This window comes from Canis aureus, chromosome 9 (assembly GCF_053574225.1).
Source record: "Canis aureus isolate CA01 chromosome 9, VMU_Caureus_v.1.0, whole genome shotgun sequence".
In the NCBI taxonomy this organism is placed as follows: Eukaryota; Metazoa; Chordata; class Mammalia; order Carnivora; family Canidae; genus Canis; species Canis aureus.
Window position 1 is genome coordinate 17,028,559 of NC_135619.1, and position 15,143 is coordinate 17,043,701.

Genomic DNA, 15,143 nt, shown 5'->3' on the forward strand with positions numbered 1-15,143 from the left:
ATTGGACAACTACATGCAAAAGAATGAAACTAGACCACTTTCTTATGCCATACACAAAAATAAACTCAAGATGGATTAAAGACCTAAATATAAGACCTGAAACCATAAAACCCCTAAAAGAACACATAGGTGGTAATATCTTGGACCTCAGCCTTAGCAATATTTTCCTGGATGTTTCTCAGGCAAGGGAAACAAAGGCAAACAAAAACAAAAACAAACAAGTGGGGCCACATCAAGCAAAGAGATTTTTGCATAGTGAAAAAAACCATAAACAAAATGAAAAGACAACCTACTGAATGGGAGAAGATATTTACAAATTATATATGCTTTAAGTGATTAATATCCAAAATACATAAAGAACTCCTACAACTCAACACCAAAAAACCCCAAATAATCTGATTAAAAATGGGCAGAGGACCTGAATGGACATTTCCCTGAAGAAGATATGCAGATGGCCAACAGACACATGAAAAGATGCTCAACATCACTAATCAGAGAGAAAGGCAAATCAAAACACAATGAGATATCACCTCACACCAATCAGAATGGCTAGTATCAAGAAAACAAGTAATAATAAATGTTAGTGAGGATATAGAAAAAAGGGAACACTCATGCACTGTTGGTGGGAATGTTAACTGATGCAGCCACTATGGAAAACAGTATGGAGGTTCCTCAAAAAATTTAAAATAGAGGGGTACTCGGATGGTTCAGTTGGTTAAGTGTCTGACTCTCAGTTTTAGCTCAGGTCATGATCTCAGGGTCCTGGGACCGAGCTTCATGTTGGGTTCTGCCCTGGGCTCTGTGCTATATGTGAAGTCTGCTTGGGATTCTCTGTCTCCCTCTCTGTCTGCCCTTTCCCCAACTCTTTCTGTCTCTGTAAAATAAATAAATACGATCTTTTTAAAAATTTAAAATAGAAATACTATATAATCTAGTAATTCCGCTTTTAGGTATTTACCTAAAGAAAACAAAAACATTAATTCAAAAAAATATATGCACCCTTATGTTTATTGCAGTGTTATTTATAATAGCCGAGATATGGAAGCAACCTAAATATCCATTGATAGATGAATAAAGAAGATGTCATAAATATATACAATGGAATATTAGGGAATATTACTAGCTATTGAAAAAGAATGATATCTTGCCATTTACAACAACATGGGTGGATCTTGAAAGTAATATGCTAGATGAAATAAGTCAGGCAGGAAAGAAAAATACCGTATGATTTCACTTATATGGGAATCTAAAAAATAAAACAAATAGAAACAGCAATAGGCTCATAAATACAGAGAACAAACTGGTGGTTGCCAGAGGAAAGCGGAAATGGGGGGAGCAAAGGGGAAATGGGGGATGAAAGAAATAGGTGAAAGGGATAAGGAGGTACCAACTTCCAGTCATAAAGTAAATAAGTCACTGGGATGAAAAGTACAGCATAGAGAATGTAGTCAATCGTAACATTGTACAGTGACAGAGATGGTGACTAATTGTGGTGAGCATTGAGTAATTATATAGAGTTGTTGAATCACTCTGTTGTACACTTAAATCTAATGTAATATTACATGTCAACTATTCTTCAGTAAAAAAAATGCAAAGACTATTTATTCCCTTATAATGCTAGGTAGATGTGTTCATCAGAACATAAACTCCCTAACTCTGGAAAATAGTACAGATGTTCTTCAAAAAGTTAAAAATAGAACTATCCTACGATCCAGCAATTGTACTACTAGGTATTTACACAAAGAATACAAAAATACTGATTTCAAGGGATACATGCACCCTGATGTTTATAGCAGCATTATCAACAACAGTCAAATTATGGCAAGAGCCCAAATGTCCATTGACCGATGAATGGATAAAGAAGAGGTGGTACATATATACAATGGAATATTACTCAGCCTTCAAAAAGAATGAAATGTTGCATTTTCAATGATGTGGATGGAACTAGAGACTATTATGCCAAGTGAAATAAGTCAGAGAAAGACAGGTACCATATGATTTCACTCATGTGGAATTTAAGAAACAAACAGATGAATATGGGGGAAAGAAAAAAAGAGAGGGAGAGAGAGAGAGAGAAAACCAGAAAACAGACTTTTAACTATAGAGAACAAACTGAGGGTTGCTGGAGGGGAGGTGGGTGGGGGCTGGGCTAAATGGATAATGGAGATGAAGGATGGCACTTGTTGGGATGAGCACTGGATGTTGTATGGAAGTGCTGAATCATTATATTGTACACCTGAAACTAATATTACACTGTATATTAACTAACTGGAATTTAATTAAAACTTGGGGAAAAAAAGAACATAAACTCCCTACACACAGAAACGTTGTGCTATTTGTCTTTGTATCCCCAGTACTTGGGCAGAATGAGTTCTGAAAATGTTTATGTAAAAACACACTCTCTTGTAGATCACCTACATGAAGAGAACAGAACGATGGCTCTCTAGCTCTCTATTTTTTTATTCACTTCATTTAGTATATCTACATTTTTACAGATGTTTGTGTTTATTGTCTCAAGGGAGCTTCAGCAATGAAATTAAGAGAATGAAGAACTAAATTCCAGTTCCAGGCATTTGATTTGCTCTTAAACCGTAGTCAGTGTTCTTTATATCCCCTCACAACATGGGCCAAGTCAGTTAAGTAAAGTTATTGAGAAGTTTTGAGGGTATGTGAATTCATGAATGTGAATAACTGTTCATTTTATTTATTTTATTTTCCTTAAAGATTTTATTTATTTGAGAGAGAGAGAGAGGGAGAGAGAGCATGCGAGCTATGGGGGTGGATGGGGATAGGGACAAGCAGACTCCATGCTAAGCTTGGAGCCTGACATAGGGCTCCATCTCATGACCCCAAAATCATGACCTGAGCTGAAATCAAGAGTCAGCCAACCGACTGAGCCATCCAGGCGCTCCTAGAACTGTTCATTTTACCAGCTACATTTGTGCACATTTAAGAAAAGAATAGTGCTATGTAAATTTTATATATATATATATTATATATATATAGTATATATATATAATTAGTAGATGTCATTTGGTCTATAGCCTTCTAAATGCTTTATTATCGAAGTTACAGTTCGCAATTTGTACCTGTTAATCATTAGTTAATTCAGAATGTGGTCCAGTTAGTCCTTTTGCATGTGTGCATGTTTGTGTGTATGCATTGTGTTTTTGTTCTTAAGTCAGGATTTCCCATTTGTCTCTAGCAATCACAGATAACATTGCTTCACAGAACCACTTTAGACGGCAGTTTTGAATAATTATTTAGATTTATGATCTTGTAAAGCTAGGTTTTTTTGATAGAACATATATAAAAACTTTTCTCATTAAAGTCCTAACAATAGGGAAAAGTGAGTCTTATCTCAATTTTCCACAAAAGACCTGAAAGCCATTGTAGCCCTAAGAGTTTCACTTTTTAAAAGTCCCATTCTTAGTTTAAAAAATTCAGGGACTACTTGAGGATATAGAAATGTTCATTATCTTGATTGTGGTATTGCTACAGGTCTATATGTATGTTAAAACTCATCAAATGTACAGTTTAAAAATATGCGGTTTACATAACCTCAACAAAATTGAAAAAATGTTAAGCTCATGAAAGAATGACCGAACTATAATTCTATAAAGCAATTGTAAATGAATGTCACAAACATAATGTCGAGCAAAGGAAATCAGATACAAAAGGGTACATAATATGTAATTCATGCTGAAGGGAGAGTAATGACTGAAGAAAGGTATGAGGAGGTCTTCCGAAAGGTGGTGATTTTGTTTCTTGAATTGAATTGCGTGGATGCATTTACTTCATGAAAATTTACTGAACTGTGCATTTGTGCACAGGAATTTTGTGCTGATGGAACTGTCCTATACCTTGATGATGGCGGTGGTTACACAAATCTATAAAGATGTGATAAAATTGCACAGATTTTGATACACACATACAAGTGAGTGCAGGTAAAGGTGGTGAAATCTGAATAAATTCTATGGGTTTACTGATGTCAGTTTCCTGCTTTTGATATTCTACTACAGTTATGTAAGATGCCACCACTGGGGGAAGCTAGGTGGAACCTCTCTGTACTAATTTTTCAACTTCCTGTGAACCTGTATTATTTCAAAATAGAAAAAATACTATTGTGTTAAGTGAAATTTTAGTGTAAGAATGTCTGTTGGATATTATATAGGACTGGTGAATCACTGACCTCTACCTCTGAAACCAATGATACATTTTATGTTAATTGGATTTATTTTTTTTAATTAATTAATTTATTTATTTATGATAATCACAGAGAGAGAGAGAGAGAGAGGCAGAGACACAGGCAGAGGGAGAAGCAGGCTCCATGCACCGGGAGCCTGACGTGGGATTCGATCCCGGGTCTCCAGGATCGCGCCCTGGGCCAAAGGCAGGCACTAAACCGCTGCGCCACCCAGGGATCCCCTGTTAATTGGATTTAAATAAAATAAAATTAAAAAAAATTTAAAAAGAACATCTACTGGACTTTTACTTATTTCTCATTTCTAGATATTTCTTTCTTTTCCGTCAGAATTGTGGTGAAAGCTGCTGTGTTCAATCTAAGTGGTCCCAAATCTAGATGACGGTTGATTAGTTCAGGGACGGGCATCTGTCCTAATGTGGACCAACTAGAGCCTTTTCCTGGAATATGGCATCTGGACTAAGAGAACTATTTCTTTTTATATGTCTGGACTATAACTTTCATTTTTAAAAATATTTTATTTATTTATTTGATAGAGAGTCAGAGAGAGAGCGACCACTGTCAGGGGGTGCTGCAGAGGGAGAGGGAGAAGCAGACTCCCCACCGAGCAGGGACACTATCCCCCAACACGGGGCTCCATCCCAAGACCTGAGATCATGACCTGAGCTGAAGGCAGATGCTCAACCGACTAAGCCACCCAGGTGCCCCTGGACCATAACTTTTAAATTCAAGAGCTTCCAGGCTGTTCTCTTTTCTACAATGTGGTCAGGGGTAGCAGGAGAACCTGGAAGGTAGAATGAAACAGATGCACAAAGAGAGGGAGAGGTGGGAAAAGGAGAGCGCCTTGGACATTTGCCTTCCTGGTTCCTTATGTGCCATTGAATTTCTTCTGTCCTTGAGTTCTGGGAGATGCCTCTATAATTTATAATAAATTTGCCTTCTCATCAAAATAAAATCCATTTGGATTTCTATTACTTGCAACTCTAAAGAATCTTGACCAATACATCTAGGAAGGTGCAACGTGAGGCTTACACTTAGAGTATTTTTTAAAAAATTTTAGTAGCATGATTTTACTGTATCTGAGATAAAGATTTCCACTTCTCCATAGTACAATTGCACACAGTGTACTAAAAATCATTTAACCACACATCTCATTTTTGGGTGAGAAAGCTGAAGCCACAGAGTTTAAGGGACTTAGGTAAAATCATACAACCAGTTTCTAGAGGATGCAACCACCACTATGTCACCTGCCTCACTTTTATATTACATAGTATCTATAGTATGCTTCCTGGAGGGAAGCACCAGAATGTTCCACTGAAGGTTTTATTTGCTTGTTTTCAGTGTATTAGCTGCATAATTAATGAATCAGAATATGATTAACAAGGACCTATTTGAAATATCAAATGAATAAGGGATAGGGTATATGGATATAAATAGAGTTATAACTACAGGCAGTGACTACTAAAATTTTAACTTTTACCATTATTAGTCATAGAGATATTCCATTTGTCACTTAGAACAGATATACGTAGTCTTCTGAGAGTCAAAGGAAACAATTTCAGGGCAGATTACTCAAACATTTTAATTCAAATAGTGAGTGTCTGGAATTGAGGGAAAAAATTTAAGCCTCTATTAAACAGGATGTCAATACTCATTTTGACGTAAACTTCCTGAGAAGTGGAGGTTTGCTCTGAAACTTCCTGCTTGGTCATAAAGAGGAACAAGGCAACTGGAACACATTAGTTTTTCTCTCTCAATCTGGTCCAATGTGGTCGATTAAAAATGCTGATTTGGGTTTATTCTTAAAAAACACAAGTTGCCAAAGCACAGCATCGTGTTGACTATTTCAGGAGGCACCTGCAAGGTGAGAAAGAAGTTATTACCCAGTTTTAAATAAAGAGAAGTTTGATAAACACGTGACTTGCTGGAAAGCAAAGCACAGAATAGAAAAAGTGTCATTTGCAGCTTTCAGTTTTATGTTCCCTTAATGGAAGTGGCTGCTCTTACCACGGCCAGGACATTGGATACTTAAAGTTGTAGCTGTCTACTTTTTGTTGAAAGCTGTCTGCCAACTCTCTGTGCTGGGGCTGTGGACGATAATCCAGCCCTCTGTTATGTACACACGTTAACTCTCACTACTCTTGTTCTCCCTTAAACCTGCATAGTGTTTTTGTTTGTTTGTTTGTTTGTTTGTTTGTTTTTAGGAACTCCTTTTATAGAGGGTCACTTTAACACGGATTTCCCAGGAGTAGAGATCCCAGCTCTGTCACCACATCAAGTGCATATGTTGCTGTCCTTGAGTTGTGTTGTTTTGTTTTTGCTGCCAACCCCTACATCCAATAATTGGTCAGTCAATGATGCTGCATGCTGTTTCTTTGTGATCTCTCCCAGCGCCACAGGTGGCCAAGTGCCATTCTTAGTCTTTGGATCTCTTTTTGGCTTTGCATGCTGGTTTGGCTTCCATCTCTCTCTTTCTTTCTTTCTTTCTTTCTTTCTTTCTTTCTTTCTTTCTTTCTTTCTTTCTTTCTTTCTTTCTCTCTCTCTCTCTCTCGATAGGTAAAGAGTCTATAACTCTCTAATGACCACCCCCAAAGTTGAGGGCTCCAGGTCCTTGGTCTTCATCTACTGGAGCCAGGGTACCCGCTCATTGACACGCTTGATACTTCAAAATCTTTGAGCTAGGGGGAAAGAAAAAAACTTTTCTTACTACATAGTTGCCAAAAAGTAAATAAATAACTAAAAATAATAGTTGCTAGAAAAAAGAGAAGGAAGGAGCAAAAAGGAAAAAAAGAAAGATCTCTTAGTTCTTAAGATTTTTTTTCTGGGGGAGGGGCTCCAACACTTTCATGTTTAGTTGTCTTCCCAATGTTCCCACTCCTTTTTGGAACATTTTCTATTTCTTGCCGGCCTAAAGCATCTTCATAACATTGTTTTGCAAACAAATGTATCATGCCTGTGACTTTGGTATTAATATCTGGCATAATATCAATTTATCCTCTCCCCCTGTGGAAATCCCCATTAACTTGCAGCTCTGTCACATAGGCTAGAGTAACAGAAGGATAAATTTATTTATTTATTTATTTATTTATTTATTTATTTATTTATTTATTTAAAAATATTTTATTTATTTATTCATGAGAGACACACACACAGAGAGAGAGAGAGAGAGAGAGAGGCAGAGACACAGGCAGAGGGAGAAGCAGGCTCCATGCAGGGAGCCCAACGTGGGACTTGATCCTGGGCCAAAGGCAGGCGCTAAACCACTGAGCCACCCAGGGATCCCCGGATAAATGTATTTAATTTAATTTCACAAATCTTTGTTAAATGGAAAAGTACTTTGAGATCGATTGGAAGCTCATAATCCTATAACTGAAACTCTGATAAGCATCAGTTGATATCACGAAGGTACAGATAGTATATAGACACTCAGAAAGTAATGACAGAAGAGTGATGCCAAATGAGAATAATGGGATTTTAGAAAAGTAGAACTCTGTTAAAAAAAATTACTATTCTTTTCTTTGATGACAAAAGGAATACCAGTTTTTCATTCTTAAAAGTTTGAAATAACAGAAAAGTGTGGGGTGCCTGGGTGGCTCAGTTGGTTGTCTGACTGGGTTGGTTTCCACTGGGGTCATGATCTTCTGAGTCATGAGATCAAGCCCCCAGTCGGGCTCTGTGCTCAGTGAGGAGCTGCCTGGAGATTCTCTCCCTCTGCCCCTCCTCTCATGGGCAAGTACTTGCATGCTATGTCTTTCAAATAAATAAATCTTTTAAAAAAAGAAAGAAAAGAAATACACAGAAAAGTGGAAAGAAAGAAAAAAGCCACCTGTGAGATAATCACTGTTTATATCTGGGCATATGCCTCTTAACATTTTAATTCATATATACATTTATACACATCTAACATGCATGTATGTAATTGGAATTTTATTCCATGTAACACTCTGTAATCTCAATTTTTCTGCATTTCAAATCCACTGCATAATCGTTGTGCAAAATACAAATTACAAGCATTCAAGAAGCATTCTTGTTCTGATGTAATGACCTATGAGTAACGATTTCAATAATTTTCAGGCCTGAGGTAATTATTAAGAAATGTCGATGTAGAGTTGTATGCCCTTTAGGAAAGAGTTAGCCAGCTATTCTCTACTGATATCTGTGAAGCTTTCTTTATTGAAACTACATCAACTCATATTCTCTACTTCTATCTATTGCTATTATGAAGATATATCAGTATTTTAATGGATTGGCACTACTTTTTCTTTAAAGACCAATTGGTATAGCATCTATTTACAAAACTCACAATGTTCCTTAGTCATACAGAATACAGAGGAATGATGCCCTAAACACTGATTTCAAGGTAACGATATCAATGTCATAAGTCAACTATGAATAGCATCTCTATTTGATTTTATTCATGTATTGTATATTACATTGTCATTAATCTTCCATGGAAAATTAGATATCCATGAATCCCACCTAATAAAGAAAGGCATTTCATTTCATATAGTTCATGCAGAAACAACCAATCACATGATTTCATATACCCTTGGAATAAATGAATTTCATGAAGTGACTTGAAGTAGAAATATGTTAATATTTGCTAGTCACAAATTTCAGGTAGGGTCAGTGTGAAAAAAAAGCACATATTGAAATTCATGATAACTGTCCAAAAATTTATCCCCTTAATCTTTTGAAGCATAATAGCATATACATTGTTTAAGAGCTTAATTTTGGATTATTCCTTATAAGTATTCTGATTTAGAGTAATATCACAAAAGAGTGACTAGCTTTCTGCTATGTGAATTCTGTGACATTTATTGACATCTGATTTTCAACTAAATACAATTCTATATTTTGTAACTTCGTTTTTTAACCTAACAATATACTGTGACTATTTACTCACATCCTTAAATATTTTTCTATACTTGATTGTCATTTTAGAATATAGTAGCTCTGTTTTTAATCTCTATTAAACATTTAGTTTGTTTCCAGTGGGTTTTTTTAAAGATTTTATTTATTTATTTGACAGAGAAAGAGCACAAGCAGGGGGAGTGGCAGAGGCAGAGGAAGAAATAGAATGGGCAAGTACTATACCCCATGGGGCTCCATCCCAGGGCCCCAGAAATACAACCTAAGCCCAAGACAAACACTTAACCGACTGAGCCACCCAGATGCCCCTGTTTCCAGTGTTGAACCATTATAAATAACACTGTGGTAAATTATCATACATAAATAACCTTGTAAATATCAGATTATTTTCTTAAGTTCCTAGAGATGAAACTGCTTAGCCAAGGTATTTAAACATTTTGGGGCTTTTATGACACTCCTATCTACAATATATGAGGGTCTCATATTTTGATGGGTAGAACTTTCCTAGGGGTGACAATATTTCTTGCTTGAAGCTTGATTTGTTTTGAAGATAGAGAAAATTATATAACAGATTTTCCTCCCTGGCATGCCATACCAGGAAAGAGACACAGTGCTCTCTATCTATTCTACTCTGCCAGTTTGGTGCTTGAGTGGAGAAGGGTAAATTTGTGTTTAAGGTGGTGTCATACCTTCAGTGTGTGAGGCCCAGTATATAGATCAAAGAGGAGAAAGCTCCAGGTATTTCTTCTTATTTTCAGTGGGCTCTTGCTAAATGCCTTCCCTGCAATATTAAGCAGTCTACTGCAGGTGTACAGTATATGTCTTTTTTCACCTGAATTTTCTCCCCTTCAAAGGTGAAAACTAATTTTGTTATTTTCATCAAATATTCATGACCTGAAATATCAGGTCTACTCAAAGATATTTTCTTTTTGTATTTAATGGTAAACTAGGTAATGTTTACAGAAAGAAAGAAAAAGAAAACCAAGTGGCATTAGCTTTGATTTGAGTGTATACATGATGAGAGTTACTCCCTCCCTGTTTTAATGAATATGGCATTAAGTGTATATATCTTGATTTTTAGTGCTGTGCAACCTATCATTGGGAGATTTCAAAGCTGTTATTTAAGATGTTGATTATATAATCTATAGATGTCATAAGTTTGTGGTTTAACCTGTTAAGACACACTTAGAGAACTAAGGAAATGTGAGTATATTATTGTCACTTTATTACAAATCTGCATTAAGATAGATATGTAGTAATGTATAGGTACATATACTATGCTATATAGGTATACACACTACATGATACTATACATGGTATATTTAGTAATCCTTGAATAACAACAGATCATAGGTTATTGAAAAATATTATGCCATACAAAATTTCATTTGGTAATTTATTTCAGTCGCATTCTCCACCTCCACCCTGCCCCCAGTTAAGATTTACACCCCATAAAGACTTTGACCTTGTCTATCTTGTTCACTGCTGCATACCTGTCTTAAACAGTTTCAGATATGTACTGAAAGGTCTATAAATACTTGCTGAATGAATGAAAAATAGAGCCATATTTTAAAGAGAGTAAAAAACAGCATTGAATTTATAAAATGCTATAAACAAATGTTCCAGAGGCATCCAGTTCTAAAACAAACGAGGTTTGCCAATAGAGTTGCAAGTTTAATCTACTTCCAAACTTCATTTTTTGAATTTTTATTTTTTAAAAAGATTGATTTATTTGAGAGAGACAGAGAGAGGAGAGAGAACACAAATGGGAGGAAGGAGCAGACTCCCCACTGAGCAGGGAACCCCGTGGGGCTCCATCCCAGGGCCCCAGGATCATGACCTGAGCTGAAGGCAGATGCTTAGCCAACTGAGGCACCCAGGTGCTCCTCTAATTCCAAACTTTAAAGGGGTAGCACGCATTACTGGTTCAATGAATGATGTAATTAGATATTAATAGGAATAGTTAAAGCTCAGAGTGAATAATAAAGGCATAGTAGAGTCCATAATACTGGTGCCAAAGGTAGCACTTGGGGTTCTGACTGCACATTTGAGAAAGGGGAGAGATCAGTCCATGCTGGCAGGTGTTTGAGCCTATGGGGGGTGAAAAAGGAGGTAATCATAGGAACAATTTATTTTTTTCTGATTATGTGGCTTCTCTTTAATGTCTAGTCTTTTTACCCTGTATCTTCCAAAATAAGAGGATTCACTAACTTTGGAGGGCCTGATCTTTCGTAAATAGGTAACTTAAAAAATTTTAGGAGAATTAAAGTATGTTGAGCTTAATGAAAGCTTAGAAAGCACATCTTTTTTCAGATGACTACTGTATGCACCCTTTAAAACTTGACTTTTCCCTAAAGTCTTAAATTTCAGAAGATGGCAGAAGCCTTGTTTGATTTTTAACTTTGTTTTTATTATAAAATGTATCATACACACCAAAGAGCATGTAAAACATAGATATAGATTTTGAAGAACTAGAGAAAAATCAGGGTATCCACTAGCTTGAGAATAACTTCTTAACTGCTTATGAGAATTGTCACCTTGATTTTTCTCCCATTGAGCTTTCACAAAATGGTGGCTGTTTATTTAGATAGATACGTCTATTCAAATCCATAGCTCTAATAATTTCCACCACAGAATAGTTATTTCCGGAATAGACCATGGTTACTACAAAGCTAGGAATATATCATTTTTCAGAATAGTGGAAAATTAGGTACTTATGGCTGGTGAAAATAGAACCTTGTAGTTTTTTAATGGAAAAGTATGACTGGAAACTACAATTCTTTAAGATTAATTTCTAAACTCAGAAGTGAGATTATGACACAATCACTTAGCAAGTATCAAAGCTTTTTCTGGGCAATAACTACCTTGAGTGGGTAAAGAATATACTTCTAGATGCCTATCAATTTCTTCTTGAGTGAAATTTGAGTTAGAAGTAAGTTATTATTTGTCATATGGAATCTGTATCAGTTTTCTATTGTTGTACAAGTTACCATTTAGTGGATTAAAGCAATAGACATTGACTATCTTATAGAGTCTATAGTAAGAAAGCAGGACATGGCTTAGTTGGGTCTTCTGGCTCTGGGTCTCTCACAAGGCTGCAGTCAAGGGATACCTGTTGCTGCAGTTTTCTTAATGCTTGACTAGGGATGGATCCATTTCTATCTCACTCAGGAGGATGTTGGTAGGATCTAGTTCCTCTTAATATGTTGTGCTAAGCACCTCAGTTATTTCTCACCAGCTGTTAATTGGAGGCTGCCCTCAGTTCTTTGCCACCTGGACCTATCCATGGAGCAGTTCACAACATGGTAGTTTCCATCACAGTGAGGAAGTGAGAGAGAAAAAAAGAGAGAGAGAAAGATGGAAGTCATAGCTTTTGTAATCTAATCTCAGACATGACTTTCCATCACTTTTACCATATTCTGTTCATTGGAAACAAGTCACTGGGTTCAGTCCACACACAATGGGAGGAAATTACAGAAAGAATATGAAAGCCAGCAGGTGGAGATCATTGGGAGCCTCAAAAAGAAGCAGAAGATGCTGTATTTTTAGGTGATTAGCGGAGGATAATCACCGTATTTCCTGCCCTTTGGCACTCTTACATGCTAACATTTCTACTATGCCTTCCTTTTCATCAGAAATAGCTCTTTGGGCTCATTTCATCCATTTGACAGGAATGCTGACAATACAGCCTTTAGGTGATTACGGTTCCAGAAGCCTGCTGGAGAGATTGCTGTATTAAAAGCCCTTTTCAGTTTGCCATGGCTTTGGTCAGCCCAAAAGTGATGATTTTTTGTTTGGAAAAAGTGAGGTAACTCATCTGAGGTGATTTTTTAAGATCTATTTTTTTTAAGATTTTTAAAATTTTTATTTATTTATTCATGAGACACACACACACACACACAGAGGCAGAGACAGGCAGAGAGAGAAGCAGGCTTCATGCAAGGAGCCCGACGTGGGACTCGATCCCGAGTCTCCAGGATCACATCCTGGGCCGAAGGCAGACGCTCAACTGCTGAGCCACCCAGGCGTCCCGTGATTTTCTTAAGTACTCACAGGGGAGAATATATTTATTACTTCACTTTGAAAGTTTTCTTTTAAAAGTAATTCCTAGGCAGCCCGGGTGGCTCAGGGGTTTAGCGCCGCCTTCAGCCCAGGGCGTGATCCTGGAGACACAGGATCGAGTCCCACGTCGGGCTCCCTGCGTGGAGCTTACTTCTCCCTCTGCCTGTGTCTCTCTGCCTCTCTCTCTCTGTGTCTCTCAGGAATAAGTAAATAAAATCTTAAAAAAAAAAAAAAAAGTAATTTCTTCTTTCATTCTGTAACTTGTGCTGGGAAATGACCGAACTCATTTTTGGCTTCATTAGAATAACATCTGGCCACTCAAGAATTAAGTTTTATGCTCAATATCTTCCATGATTTAAAGAACATTTTTCAAATTTTACTTACAAGCACAATTGTGGTGGAAGGTAGGTTTTCAAAAAGCTGCCAGTTTAGAATCTGTTTAATACTTGAAGCCATAAAATTGAGATCTAATAAATGATTAAAAGGATTTTTGATATGTTTTCTAAAAGGCTTTAGGGTATTTAATTATTAGCTAGTGCTATGGTGGGGCACCTGGGTGGCTCAGTTGGTTAAGCATCCAACTCTTGATATCAGCTCAGGTCTGGATCTCAGAGTTGTGAGTTCATGCCCTGCATTGGGCAAAAAATTAGCTAGTGCTACATTTTGACAAAGCATCATGATTGTTTTTTTCCATTTCTCAATTGTTCATTTCAGGCTTTTTTGCCTTTCTCACTTTTTAAGCTTCCTCTATCTTGTAAAGCAATTCAAAAAACTTAAATTTGGATTATTTAACCAAGAAAATATTAGGAAATTTAAAAAATTAAAATAATTGTGGCATGATTTCTCCTACCACCAGGGACCAGAATTAGTCTCTTTCCAAAAATAATTTAGAAACTGGACAAAATGTATGAAGGCATGGTTTTCAGGGATCAAACAGCAGGCAGTGCAGGACAGCAATTTTTCAGAGAAGGAACAAACAAGATGAGTCCTGTAATTCTTTTGGCTGCAGGAGATTTTTTCCACACTGCAGCACAGGGAAGAGGAACCCAAGCAAAGCTCTAGCCCCTCTGAACAGAGGAAACAGAGTTGGGAGATCTGGGAGGTTGAAGGCATCAGAATTTCAGAGTGAAAACCACAGGAGGAGCAGCCTAAAAGAAGAGCTTGGAAGAGTTCCCCTTGAGTCTGCAACTGAATACTGATCAGCAAGGCAGGTGAGAAAACTAGTAAGGCTGGAGAAAAAAAAAAATCACTGGAAAAGAATAAGTAGAGCAAAATTTGGAGTCACATGGGACCAAGAAAAATTTTTGTTCCAACCAGATTGAGTGGAAAGACCGTCTAACATGTAGGGCATTGAGTAGAGTCTTAAGAAGGTTATTGCCTCAGTCATTGGGTCAATAAGCCCCAAATTAAAGGCCGTTCTGGACCTGCCCAACAAAGCTTAGAAGTAAGACTTGAAAGGATCAAACTGTTTCCAGGTAACATAACCGTATCCCAGAACAAAGCCCCAAAATGTTTAAAGGAATACAAAAAAATCCAGCATGATGGCATGCATTCAAATAAGCAGGAAAATACAACCTATAATGAGAAGAATGTAATCAATAGAAATAGTCCCAGAAATGGCGCAGATGACAGAATTAGTTAAATTAATTAGGAATATTAAAACAGCAATTATAATACTACTCTGTATCTTCAAAAAGGTAGAAGAAAGTGTAAGCATGATAAGAAGAGGTATGTAAAATATAAAAAAGACCTAAATCAAACTTCTAGAGGTGAAAAAGAGAAGCAATGTCTGAAATGAACAATACTCTGAATGGGATTAACAGCAGATTGGACACTGCTGAATAAAAGATTAGTAGAGCGTTTGGGTGTCTTAGTGGTTGAGCATCTGCCTTTGGCTCAGGGCTTGATCCTGGAGTCCCTGAATCGAGTCCCACATCGGGCTCCCTTGCAGGGAGCGTGCTTCTCCCTCTGCCTCTCTCTCTGTGTCTTTCATGAATAAATAAAT